At 40.9% G+C, this 13,974-nt stretch overlaps 1 pseudogene; it reads left to right on the forward strand.

The window, feature by feature from the left end:
• The first annotated feature begins 11,668 nt into the window (after positions 1–11,668).
• LOC143303978 (5S ribosomal RNA) lies at positions 11,669–11,788 on the forward strand (annotated as a pseudogene).
• Positions 11,789–13,974: the final 2,186 nt, after the last annotated feature.

Raw genomic sequence — 13,974 nt, forward strand, 5'->3', positions numbered from 1 at the left:
ATTTTATTTTAATGATATGAACGATCTTACCTTGATCAAATGGACGTTGATCTGGGATTCGGTTGATGATCGTTACGATGCGGCGTGGGTTCGTGTAGATGCTGAGCGACGGAGGTGTTTCTCTCCGATGGCGGTTCCCTTGATCAGCTGACTAAGTGGTTGGAACTTGGATTTCACGCGACACTGTATAGTCACTGGTCAGTGCACTTTTTGGCGACACGAAATCCGGCTCGAAGGACCATGTAATTTCGACCAATCGCGGGGAGACGTAATCGCGAGGAGAGACGTCAACGGGGGTCGTAAATCCCCGTTACGATTATAACAATCGACACCACGAATTGATCGATCCCCTGATTTCCGTTGAGATAATAGGGGTGATTGAGTTTGTATAACACTGTGATTCACAGAATTATAAATTATATATTTCCAACACTTAGATTACACTGACGTAGAGAAACAAATAGTCAACAACTTGTCGCACGAAGATGCGATAGATATGTACGCTAGAGCAGGGCTCTTATAATGGAAATTAATGTATTAATGGACTTAGCACTATAATATATTTAGGAGAGAAGATGTATGTTCGACAACACCGAGAACCGACAAAAGATTTGCGTGAAGTATGCGACTCTCGCGCTATGTGTAGACTGCCGCGTTAGACGTTAGTTTTTAGACTGATTGTCGCTCCTTTTTTCATACGGAAGAAAAGTTCGGTGTGGGTGTGCCCCTGTGCCTAAAGAACGCGGATTCGTTGTTCCCAATTTCGTTAGGAAAAGTGAGGGTAACGAACCGAGGTGTCGATTGGTCATGACCTGCATTACTGCTCGAAGGGATGAGTAGGGAGTCTCCTACCATCGTGGTGGATAGATGACTGTGTGCGTGAGAAAAATCTAGCTTGTTTTATTACAGGGCTATTCAGATTTTCCTCATGGGTGCATACCCGCTTTCTCCGTGTTTTAAGTGCGACTAATAAACCCAAGGACCTCTCTAAAAAACCAGATGTGCGTCGAACATACTTTTAGGCTTAAGACATTCTTCAGGATAAACAGATTGACGACACATGGCGAAACAATACAGGAAAGTGAAAGTTATGGTGGGCCCTTAGGTTTATTGAGGGTCGAAGTGACGTTACGCAGGTCGGTTGTTGTCCGGTCGCGCGGGCTGGCGTGCAGATGTTTTAGGCGGCGTAACAAAGGATGTCGTTTTGATATGTTTGATTTTGAAGACGTCTTCGTACTGTTGCATTAAACTAGATATACAATTCTGTCCGCGGTCAGTTAATATCTTTTTTGGAGCGGAAAAGATGTAAATGTAATGATTCAAGAGTGCGTTCCAAATTGTTTCCGTTTGCTGAGTTTTTAGTGGTACGAGTATTAAGTATTTTGTCAATTTGTCATGTATGGATAGAATGTACTGATTGCCTTTTTTCGTCTTTTTCAGTGGGCCTAATAAATCCATAGCAATTTTATCGTTTGGTTCGAGGGGTGTGTCGGTGATACAAGGTTCTTCGCGCGGTCTGATACGTGTAGTTTTAGATGTTTGGCAGGTGTCGCATGATTCTATATGTTGTATGCGTTTCATCAAATCTGGTACTCTGTGCCGTTCACGAATGCGGTCGTATGTCTTTTGTATACCGGGGTGTCCTACTAAATCGTGATTTTCTTTCAATAATTCGTCTATTTCTTCGTCGCTATATGTTTGAATTGGTTCCCATGCAAAATTTAATTCTTTTACGGTGTCGTTCAGGAATAGTAAAATTCGTTTGATCGCGTTCTTCTCGGTCTCTGTGAAACTGTCGTCGCCTATACCTATCTTTTCGTTTATACGAATAATTTCGTTTAATTTAGTTAACCATTCGATTCTGTCGTAATTTCCTAGCTCTGTTTTGGATAATTGACAGAAAGATTTACGGTTCGGAGTCATTTTGAGAATTTTGGGTAACGCGTCGGTAGATTTTTCCCAATCGTGATATTTTTTATCGAGTTCTATGTTCAAATTTTCGCGTCGTCTGGTCAGAACATGTATTCTAGATAGTGCGTCGGCTGCAGTATTATCTTTTCCTTTCGTGTATTCTATGTCGTATTCGTATTCTTCTAGTTTTAATCGCCATCTCATCAAGCGTGATGAGGGGTCTTTGCAATTCTGTAACCATTTTAGTGCTTGGTGATCGGTTCGGATGAGAAATTTCCGTCCTAACAGATATTGTCGGAGGCGTTTCACGGCCCATACTATTGCTAAAAGTTCTTTTCCCGTAGTGGAATAATTTCGTTCCGGTGGGTTTAGAGTTCGCCAGATCTAACAACATGGATGTCCGTCCTGTGATAAGATTGCACCTATACCTTCGTTACTGGCGTCAGTCGTTAATGTGAATGGTTTCGCAAAGTCTGGGAATTTTAGTACGGGTGATGAACAGAGTTTGTCTTTTAATGTCTGGAATGCTTCCTGGGTTTTATCTGTCCAATGAAATGGTGTCTCCTTTTTTGTAAGTTCGGTCAATGGTTTCGCGATCTTAGAAAAGTTTCTGATGAACTTACGGTAATAACCTGCTAGTCCTAAGAACGATTTGATGTCTGTGGGATTACGTGGCTGTTTGAAATTGCTAACGGCTTCTAATTTTTTGGGATTTGGCTTTACACCTTCGGCGGTTACTATATGTCCAAGATATTCTAATTCTGGTTTGAGAAATTCGCACTTGTCCGGCTGTATTTTGAGTCCGAGTTCGCGTAGGCGTTGCAATACTATCGCGAGGTTGCTATTGTGCTCTTCAATCGACTGTCCGAATATTATAATGTCGTCTAAATATACGAAGCAATGTTTATTTATGAGTCCTCTTAGCGCGGTATCCATCATGCTTTGAAATGTTGCAGGTGCATTCTTTAAACCGAATGGCATCCTATTGTAATGATAGTGTCCTTGTGGTGTGGAGAATGCTGTGTACTTTTTAGAGTCTATGTCCATTGGGATTTGGTGGAATCCGGAGGATAAATCGAGGGCTGAGAAGAATTTTGCGTTGCCTAGTTGGGATAGTATGTCGTCTATGTCAGGTAATGGATATGCGTCCTGGTCAGTTAGTTCGTTTATTTTTCTGAAGTCTATTACAATTCGCCATTTCTGTTTCCCTGAGGCGTCTGCCTTTTTTGGTACTACCCAGACTGGTGAATTGTAAGGAGAATCAGATGGTTCTACAATGTTCTTTTGTAGCATTTCGTCCATTTGTCGTTTGATTTCTTCTTTATGGCATTCAGGCGGTCGGTAACATTTTGTGTTAATGATTTTATTTTCTTTTAACGTTATTGTGTGTTTAGCAAGGTTAGTGCATGGTAATAAGTCGGTCTCTAGATTGAATACGTCGAGGTAGAACAGCAACATCTTTTCGATTGGTTCACGGAGGGTTTTCTCTATATGCGAAAGTCTAGCTAAATCTTTAAACGTGGAGACTTGATCGTACGTATTTGAATTTTCGATAAAATTAGTCATTTTGGCTGGGCACTCACCACCATTGATAAAGCATATCGTTGTCGGTTTTCCTTCCAGGTAGACTGTTTTTGACACTGCTTGTTTTGGAGGTACGTCGTTTTCCTGTTGCAATAAAAGTATATTATTGTCAAGTTTTAATTGTTGATTCGAGAGTTCAAATTTGAATTTAGATAGGGCTGGCAAACCGAGTATGCCGTCTTCTATAATTGGAAAGTTGTCTTCTACCACAAAAAATTCTAGAGTTTTGCCAAATAGTTTTATCAAAGCGTGTTCGTTAGTTTTAAATTTAGAGAATTTCCGTTCTTTTGTTATTCTTGGTCGTAATACGCATCTTCGCTTGAGTATATTAATTCCTGCTCCGCTGTCAATGAGGAATTTATGTCGCTGTCCGTCGGATCGTAAAAGTACTGTGGGTAGCCTTCCTGTTGTGGCGTTAATTCGTAAGTCTGGTCTATTGGTTTCTCTATTTCTTCCTTGTGTGTCTCGAGATTGTGGACTGCTGGTGGTCTCGGAAATTGGCTGGGTGTTCGAAAATTTTTACATTGACTGGAGACATGTCCGATCTGGTTGCATTTGAAGCATTTTAATTGTGTCCTTTGGACAAGTGGTATTTGTTCGGTTTGTCGGAAGCTTCTTGGCATTGGATTGGGTGTTGGAGTTGGTTTTTTAATGATCGGATTAGGATTATTGGTTGTTAGTCGTTGCTGCTCAGGGAGTCGTAATCGTTCTATTGGTTTTGGTCGTCGATTTTGATCTTCCCTGAAGAATCGCTCGATGTCGGTGGCTTTCTTTTCGGCTTCAAGGATATTGTATGGCGGATTGGCGAGTAGTAATTGTCCTATTTCGCCTTTCAGGCCTCGGATAAAATCGATCACGGAGTCTTTTAAAATCCTGTCGTTCATAGCTCGTCTAGTAATTTCGTCACAGTATTCGTTCGTTATACTGTATTGTAACTTATTGAGCGCTCTGCGGAACCTGATGATATAGCTTTGCACACTTTCGTCGTGACGCTGTCTCGTTTCGCGTAGCTGGTCTTGATGTTCTCTAACAGAGTCTTGGATGGCTACGTTTCGTCTTAGGGCATCGTACTGGTGTGCGTATTCGTATATCGGTATATTGCAGATGGCCATTGCGGCTTTACCCGTGATTTTCCCGATTTTGATCATTTTTAATAGTAGCGTGGGTTCGCTACACATGGCTCGTAATTCGCGTACTTCGCGTATGAATTCTTCTACTCCGATATTGTCTTCGCCGTTTAATTGCGGAATACATACTATCGCGTCTTTGGCCCGTAAGCTCGGAGAGGCGAATTGCGGTGGACGGTCTTCGTAAGAGGGATGGTTGTCTTCTTCTGTTCGAATTGGAACGCATGGTGGGGAAGTTCTATCTCTCGCGGCAACAGATTCGTCCATAGTAATAAGGGAGCCTAGTTCTGTAGTAGCGACGCGTCCTATTTTTATTTTGGAGATATTTTTGCCTAATAGTTCTATTTCCGCTGCACGCTTCTTATTTTCACTGTCGGCCGTCCGTTGTGTCTCTTCTACACGTTGCGCAAGAATTTCAATTTGTTTTTGTATCACGTCGAGTATGGCACGAATCGAATTGTCCGTACCTCCGTTTGTAGAAACGGTTTCAATAGTTTCGACTTTGTCTTTTCGTGATGTGGGCATGATTCTAATTAAGCTTATTGATTCTGAACTAATGTTGCTATTTGGACTCGAAGCGCTTGAGAAACTGGGTTTTCTCACACGGTATCGTGAAAATGAATCCAGATTTTTCAGCTTACCGTAGTAGCTATGACCGTTGAGGAGTCTCAGGGATGTTTCCTCTCTGGTTGGTTCTAGATTCCGAATCTTATTCGTAGGCTTGCTCTGCGCTGACCGTAGTCCTCTCGTCTAGTTTCACCGTAGTGGAACGTTGAAAGTTGCTGCAGGGCTTCGTAGTAGCAAAGATTCGCACTGGGTCCGTTGATCCTTCGATCTTCCATGATGCGCGTACGCCGAAATCGTAATTTCGTTTGCACTGAAGTGAATAGATCCTGGCAGGATCGCCAAAAATGTCGGGTAAAATTAAGATAAAAATAAGGAACTTGTTAATTTCCGAAAAGGAGATGAAGTTCTTTTTATTTTTTACTCAATTTATACAATTTTTTCGGTTCGCGATGATACACTTTCGATACTTGGATTAGTTAAGAATTTTTTTTAGACTGACTGGATGATTTTGAAGGGAGCATTTATATTCTTCCATTCGTTGGAGTGGGAGAAGGTTTTGTTTATACTTAGTGTAAACTTCGGAGAACGGCTGGAGTGATCGAATGCCACTCAGGCGGCAGAGAACGGGTGCTGACCAGACGGTCACACGCGATAAGGCGTTCGGAATTTCGGTTTGTTATATAGAGCTGCTCGAATTTCGTCTGTGACACCGTAATCGTTTAAGTTTTCAAGCAAAATCCGTAAGTGTTCGAATATTCCTATTTTCGTGTTACAATTTTTTTCGAGGTATTCATTGTCAACGTTCATATATGCAAATCGATGCGTTAAGAATATTGGATGTTCTGTTACAGGTGCCAAAAATACATGGCCTATTTTTATCGGTATGGGGTATACTCGCATTATATGCCATGCCGAGTCTGTTAGCAAAGGTATGGTTATTTTAAAGAAAACTACTTTTGACAGTGAATACCGTTAATCTTGATCTTGATATCTAGAATGAAATGATAATTTTTGTATTTCGGTTCTAATGCTGTGTTATAAAGGTGATGTCCTAATGCTTTTTTATAACTCTCGATAAACATTACATGATCAATGATTTGAGGGCTAAGGATCCCTGCTTTTCCCATATTTATAGAGTTGAATATTCCTGTTAAGAATCGTGGATTTTGATAGCCGAAATAATGTTATAGGAACACTAAATTCACGCTGGAAGTTGCTGGAAGTTTCTTGGCATTGGACTAGGTGTTGGAGTTGGTTTCCTAATGGTTGGATTGGGATTATTGGTCGTTGGTCGTCGCTGCTCGGAGAACCGTGATCGTTCCATTGGTCTTGGTCGTCGACTGCGATCTTCTCTGAAGTATCGCTCAATGTCGGCGGCTTTCTTTTCAGCTTCCACGATGTTGTATGGTGGATTGGCGAGTAATACCTGTCCCATTCCGGTTTTTAGGCCTCGAATGAAATCGGTTACGGAGTCCTCGGTACCAAATTCATCCTCATGCGGCACACAAATATTGTATGCCCGTAATTACCGTAGTGGCGGCACTTGCTCCAGAAGGCTGGTGACCCGCTTCATTTATTTTCGGGGCTCGATGGTGGCTTCCCTGACGGAGACATCGGCTTCTCCTCGTAAAAGAAAGGTCTCATTTCGCTTCGTAATTGATCCGTCGTCCTGATGTCGCTCGTGAGTGCTAATCTCATTTCTCATTTTGGAATCTGTAAGTACTCAATCAGGCTCTGATGCATTTTCTTTCGAATATGCGAATTTTTTCCATTTGGGAAGCTGATATGTTGGGCAGCCGTAGGTTATGATCGGTCTGATTAGTGCTTGGTAGCATAGTATTTTTAATTTGCTGCCGAGATGTTTGGAGTAGAATAGCTTTTTTATTTTCCAGAATGCTTTATTGGCCTTAGTAAGTTGAATTTCGGTGTGCTGCTTGTAGTTTAATTTGTAATCTATGTTTACCCCTAAGTATTTTACGCAATTTTTGTGTGGTATGAGGGCCCCTTTGTCTGTTTTTTCTCCTAGTTGAAATTTTTTGCAGTATTCTCTTTCTATTGGGCCTATTTCACTTGACTTGGGTCTAAACAGTATGGTTTCGCATTTGCTTGTGTTGATTTTTAGTTTCCATGCGTGGTAATAGTCGTTTATTTTTTTGAAAAGTTCTTGAAGTTCAGTTTTTATTGTTTTGGTTTTGCGGCCTGTTACGTAGATGATTAGGTCATCTGCGAAGGCTATGGAACGTTTATGGGTGGATGTATCGAGATTAAAGAGATTTAGTAAGTCACTGTTGTAAATACTGAAAAGTAACGGGGAATTTACTGTACCTTGTTGTAGACCGTTTTTTATGGAGAATTCTTTGCTTGATGAGTGTGAACCTTCAGTCATTACGAATGTTCTGCTTGTGATCATGTCCCAGACTATTTCAATCAGGTATTTAGGAAAATTTCTCTTGATCAATTTGTATATGAGACCTGGGATCCAGACTGTGTCGAAGGCTTTTTCGAGGTCTATTAAGCAGGCGGCTACTCCATCTTTTGCGTTTAGAGCCCAGCAGATGTCCGACGTGAGTTTGTTTATTGCGTGAATTGTGGAGTGTTTGTGTCGGAAGCCGAATTGATTCTCTGGGATTATGTTATTTTTTGTGCAGAAGGAGGTTAGGGGGTTGTTTATGATTATTTCGAATACTTTGCTTATGTTGGGGAGGAGACTTATGGGTCGTAGGTTTGCGGGCGATGAGCCGTCTTTATCCTTTTTTGTTATAGCTATCAGTTTGGCTTTTTTCCATTTTCTGGGGAAGTATGTGTTGTTTAGAGCATTGTTGAAGAGTACTATGTAGTAGCATTTTATTTTGTTCGGTAGGCGCTTGAGTAAGATGTTTGGGATGCCGTCGAAGCCGGAGGATTTTTTGTTGTTTAGTTTGGAGAGGATTGTGTTTAGTTGATTGTAATTTGTGAAGTAGTTTATTTCTGGATCTGGTTGTTTGGGGTTGTCTGCGGTGTTTTCGTTTGAGAATGTGCAGACTGTTTTGTTTAGCGTTTTGTCTTGTTCCATTTCATTTTTGAGTTTGTTTGTTTCGGTGATGATAATTCTGTTTAGTTGTTCTCGGCCCATGTGTTCGTTTTGCGTATGTATTTTGGAAAAGTGGGTGCCGATGATGTCTAGTTTTTCTATTGTTTTAGGTATTATGAAGTTACCCTCGGTGTCTTTGATGGTGTTGTGTATCGTTATACCTGCTTCTTGGGTGAGGGGGGCATTTTCTGGGGGCAATTTGAGAGGTGGGATGGGGTTTTGTTCTTTTGGTCTAAAGATTTGATTTATTTGTGGGAACACGTTGGCTGAGTCGTTTTTGGAGATGTTTTTTGTTTTGTTTGTCCAGTAATGGTTTATAGAAATTGCGTATTCTTGTTTCAGTTGCGCTTTTATTCTGTGTAGTAGGAACTGTAGGAATTCTAATTCTTCTCTTTTGTCGTAAGAATAGTTAAATTTTATATTGTTTATTTTGGAGAGTATGTAGCTTTTATCTCGCTGTAGATCTTTTATTTTATTGTTTATATAGGGCTCGCATGAATTTTTTTGTTTTATGATTGGCACGGATTTTTGGAGGGCGATTTGTGTGTGTTTTTCTATTTCGTCTAGGAATGAGTCGATTTGTCTGTTTGTTAGGTTGACGTTGTTGTAGATCTCTAGGTCGCAGTTTTGTTCGAGTATGTTTTGGAACTTTTTCCAGTCTGTCTTTTTGTAGTTGTACCTGGGTGTCTCGGTCTGGGTTTCGAGAGTTAGGAAGTCAGATGTGTTTTTGTTAATTTGAAATACTAGGGCACTTATGGTCACTGTCATAGGCTACGGTTTTTAGGGTGCTATTTGGACGTAGGGTTTGAAATTTTTATCGCGCATCTGCTAGGCATATGTCCAGGTATGAACCTCCTTTTGGGTAAGAGGGTAGCTCGGAGCTGTACAAGTTTGTTTTGTAGTGAACGCTTTTATTGTCTAGCCAGTTTCTAATGAAGTTGCCTCTCGTGTTGTTTATTTCGTTTTCCCGGCTTGTATGTTTTGCGTTAAGGTCTCCTGCTATTATATAGTAGTTTTCCGGTTTGTTGAGCTGCAAGAGTTCGAAAAGATTATTGAATTCGTAGATAAATTCTTTCTGGTTTCCGTAGGTTGCATAGGCTGCAGTGATGAATAAATTTTCCTTATTGCTTATTTTTATTTTTATGATCGTTGTTTCTAAGGTTCTGAAACTTGTTATTTCATCAATTAGGATCGTTTTGTATTTTATAGGGTTTTTTATGAGGATCGCTGTTCCTCCTCCTTGACTGGCGTTCGGTCTGTCGTGTCTTATCATGGTGTAGTTTTTGAAGTGTACATTGTGTCTTTTGTTTAGTTTTGTTTCTGAGGTGAGTACCATATCGGGGGCTTCTTTATTTATTAGGGTTAGCATACTGTATCCTTTTTGGTTTGAAATTAAAGAGTTAGCATTTATTGCAATTATTTTCAGATGTTTTAGGTTGAATTTATGTGTTTTTTGCTGTGATTGTTGGTTTGGCGTGTTTTGGTTATTCGTCATCTGTACTATTGAAAGTGCTGAAGATGGCGTCGAGCCTTTCTTCGTGCGTTGATAGTGTATTTTTTATTTCGTTTAATTGCATTTGTTGTTCTTTTAACGCTTGGAGAATACCTTTTTTAAAGTCTTCGATAACGTTTATAATGTTTGCATGGGGGGAGTTATCGATTGTGATTGGGCTTTGGCTTGAGCGCGGATCTAAGTTTGCTGATTGTGATGTGTTTTTGGTTGTTAGATTTGGTTTTGTTTGCTGTTTCACTACGTCAGAGAACTTTAGTTCTGGGACGTATTTGCGGCTTATTTGGGCAATTCGTTGTGTCTTTGCTTTTTTGTCTTTTTTGACTAGTCTTTATCGGCTAGCTTTTTACGAAGCTCTACGAGTTTGGGGCAACCTTTGTATGACGCGGGGTGTCCGTAGTTTTTACAGTTGACGCAGAATGTTTTGTCTTTGGTTACTGCGTTTTCCCTTTTTATTTTGCAGTCGCCTGGGCCATGGGGCTCACTGCATTTAACACAGCGGTAGTTTAGGTTGCAGTTTTGCGCTGTGTGGCCTAATCGCTGGCATTTGTGGCATTGAGTTATGTCATCCTTTTTTTTTTTTATTATTTTTTCCCATTTTATCTTGTAGTAGTTAAAATGGTTTATTTTTAGTTAGGTTGCTTATATTGCTGTCGGGGGATAGCTGTATTATGTAAATTGGGAGCAATATGTTGTTCTCCCTTGATCTTTTTGTCGTGAATCGTGTGACGTTTATGAATTTTACGTCGTCAATGTGCAAGGCTTGTAGGTCTGTAAGTATTTCTGTTTCGGTGTAGCTATTGTCTAAACCTTTTAACAAGTATGTATGGTGTTTCTCTGTTTTGGGTGTGTTTGTGTAGAAGGTTGTGTTCGCTGAGAGGAGTGTTTGTTTCGCTTTATGGAAGTCGGATAGGTTTCGGAGGTAAAGTGCGTGTTTACCTGAGTGTATTCTTTTGATATGAAATTGCTTGATGTCTGCTATTTTCTCTATGAGCATTACCGTGTCCTTTGGGTCTTGTAGGATTATGTTGATGGGTGGCGGCCTGTTATCTCTTGTGGTGGGAGGGGTGCTCGTACGCTCCTCCGCGGAGCATCCGGTGGGGCGTCCGTCCGGTGCTCGGTCCCCCCTTGGCGATGCTGGTGGCGCCGGGCCTCCTGGGTTGTACAATGAGGCCTGTCGCCCCTGCGGTGTTGATTGCTTTGGCGGTGTGGTGGGTCTGTGTTTTCCCATTTTGCCACGTAATACTTGGTTTTTTTGTCTTATTTGCTCTGGCGTTGAGCTCGATATTGGGTAGTTTGCTGGTCCCGGCTGTGATTGTGGATGTGGTTCTGATTCTAGTAAGCTAAATCTGTTTTTTGTTGAGATCGCTGGGGGCGAGGCAGCTTTTATGGGTCTCATGTTTCCGATTTCCTTAGTCCTTTCGTCCTGGGCGGAGAGATGCTCTTCTTTTGTGTTTTTTAGGATATCTTCTAATCCTTTGGTCCTGGCAACTAGGTTTGGTTGAGGGTTGAGTTTCCGCTTCTTTTGCGCGGACAGTCTTAAGCTATTGTTGATTTCCTTGGCCGCTTTTTGCGGATTTATTTTTCTTTTGCCTTGCCTTTTGCATCATTCTCGGTAAATTCTATTTTTTTATATACTTTTATTTTCTTATTTTTTTTTTAATTTTATTTTTATTTGTTTTTTTATTTATAGCGATGATGTCACTGCAATATTTTCAGGACCTAAGTCTGATGTCCCTTTTTGGGCTGAGGGGTCCGTCCTGTTTGGAGGTTAACGAACAACTGTTTTTAGTATGTGTACTACCGAAGGAAGTAATTCTCATTTTGGCACACACCTATATTTCTTTAAATATTCTATTTTTTGATCATCAGAAACAAATAAGAAAACTGTTTACCTCAGCCAACGCTCAAACCGCGTTGAGTGCACTCGTTCACGTCCGATCACGAAAGTTAAGGAGCGCTGGGCACGGATAGTATTTGGATGGGGTGACCGCCTGGAAACTCCGTGTGGTGTTGGCTTCTTTTCCTTTTTCCAATCTATTTCTTGACAATCTATTTTTAATAATCTACAATCGAAGCATCGAGAAAGAGAAATGTTTTATTATTACGCGACCATTATCATAAATTGTATCATTCTCATTTTGGCACACACCTATGTTTATTTAAATATTCTATTTTTTGACCATGGAAAACAAATAAGAAAATTACTAATTTCAGCCAACGCACATACCGCGCTGAATGCAATCGTTCTCGTCATATAATTACCGTGCGCTGAAACAGGCTAGGAAATCAACTGTCCGCGCAAAAGAAGCGGAAACTCAACCCCCAACCAAACCTAGTTGCCAGGACCAAAGGATTAGAAGATATCCTAAGAAACACAAAAGAAGAGCATCTCTCCGCCCAGGACGAAAGGACTAAGGAAGTCGGAAACATGAGACCCATAAAAGCTGCCTCGCCCCCAGCGATCTCAACAAAAAACAGATTTAGCTTACTAGAATCAGAACCACATCCACAATCACAGCCGGGACCAGCAAACTACCCAATATCGAGCTCAACGCCAGAGCAAATAAGACAAAAAAACCAAGTATTACGTGGCAAAATGGGAAAACACAGTCCCACCACACCGCCAAAGCAATCAACACCGCAGGGGCGACAGGCCTCATCGTACAACCCAGGAGGCCCGGCGCCACCAGCATCGCCAAGGGGGGACCGAGCACCGGACGGACGCCCCACCGGATGCTCCGCGGAGGAGCGTACGAGCACCCCTCCCACCACAAGAGATAACAGGCCGCCACCCATCAACATAATCCTACAAGACCCAAAGGACACCGTAACGCTCATAGAGAAAGTAGCGGACATTAAACAATTTCACATCAAAAGAATACACGCAGGTAAACACGCGATCTACCTCCAAAACCTACCCGATTTCCATAAAGCAAAACAAACTCTCCTCTCAGCTAACACAACCTTCTACACGTATACACCCAAAACAGAGAAACACCATACATACTTGTTAAAAGGTTTAGACAATAGCTACACCGAAACAGAAATACTTACAGACCTACAAGCCTTGCACATTGACGACGTAAAATTCATAAACGTCACACGATTCACGACAGAAAGATCAAGGGAGAACAACATATTGCTCCCAATTTACATAATACAGCTATCCCCCGACAGCAATATAAGCAACCTACTAAAAATAAACTATTTTAACTACTACAAGATAAAATGGGAAAAAATAATAAAAAAAAAGGATGACATAACTCAATGCCACAAATGCCAGCGATTAGGCCACACAGCGCAAAACTGCAACCTAAACTACCGCTGTGTTAAATGCAGTGAGCCCCATGGCCCAGGCGACTGCAAAATAAAAAAAGAAGAAGCAGTAACCAAAGAGAAAATATTCTGCGTTAACTGCAAAAAACAGTTCTGCCCGAACAGCCGAGCTAAACGGGCGTGTAAAACAGTGCTTCAGAGAAAGTGCGGCAAGTGGGGAAGAGAAATTTAAGAACGTTTACGCCTATAGCCAAACAGTGGAAACCCGTGTCTTCTATCAAGAAGACTAGCAAACCTACCATGGAGAATATTGCACCAATAAAAATTATAAACAAACAAGATCAATACTACATATACAAAACAACAGATACATCAAAAACAAGTCAACCAACAAACCAAGGACAGGACTACTCAGCCACAATTGAAGTTGACATGGAAATCAACAAAGTAACAACTCAACAGGACGAAAGCTGGAAGGTAGCCAGCTATAACAAAAAAAGAAAAATAACAGGTAATCTAGATACGGAAAAGCAGCGATGGCTGCAAGAATTACCGCTAAGAAACTCCTTCAGCTCGCTAACAGAAGAATTAGACGACGACCCAACAAGCAATACCACAACTCAACCAACACACATTACAAAACCTCCACCAATATTTGTTGAGACGCAAATAATAGACTCGCTTATTGATCAACTTAACAATATTGTTGGAAAGGATAATTACACAATAAAACAAGCAAAATTAGAACAGGTAAAAATCCAAACAAACACACCAGAAAATTATAGGAAAGTTATAAAAGAATTAAGGGGAAAAAATGCTATATACCACGCGTACCAGCTCAAAACGGAAAGGAGCTACAAAGTAGTTATAAGAGGACTGCATCCAAAAATTAACACAAAAAAACTAAGTGACGAATTAGCAAATAT

Source organism: Bombus vancouverensis, chromosome 17 (genome assembly GCF_051014615.1).
Source record: "Bombus vancouverensis nearcticus chromosome 17, iyBomVanc1_principal, whole genome shotgun sequence".
In the NCBI taxonomy this organism is placed as follows: Eukaryota; Metazoa; Arthropoda; class Insecta; order Hymenoptera; family Apidae; genus Bombus; species Bombus vancouverensis.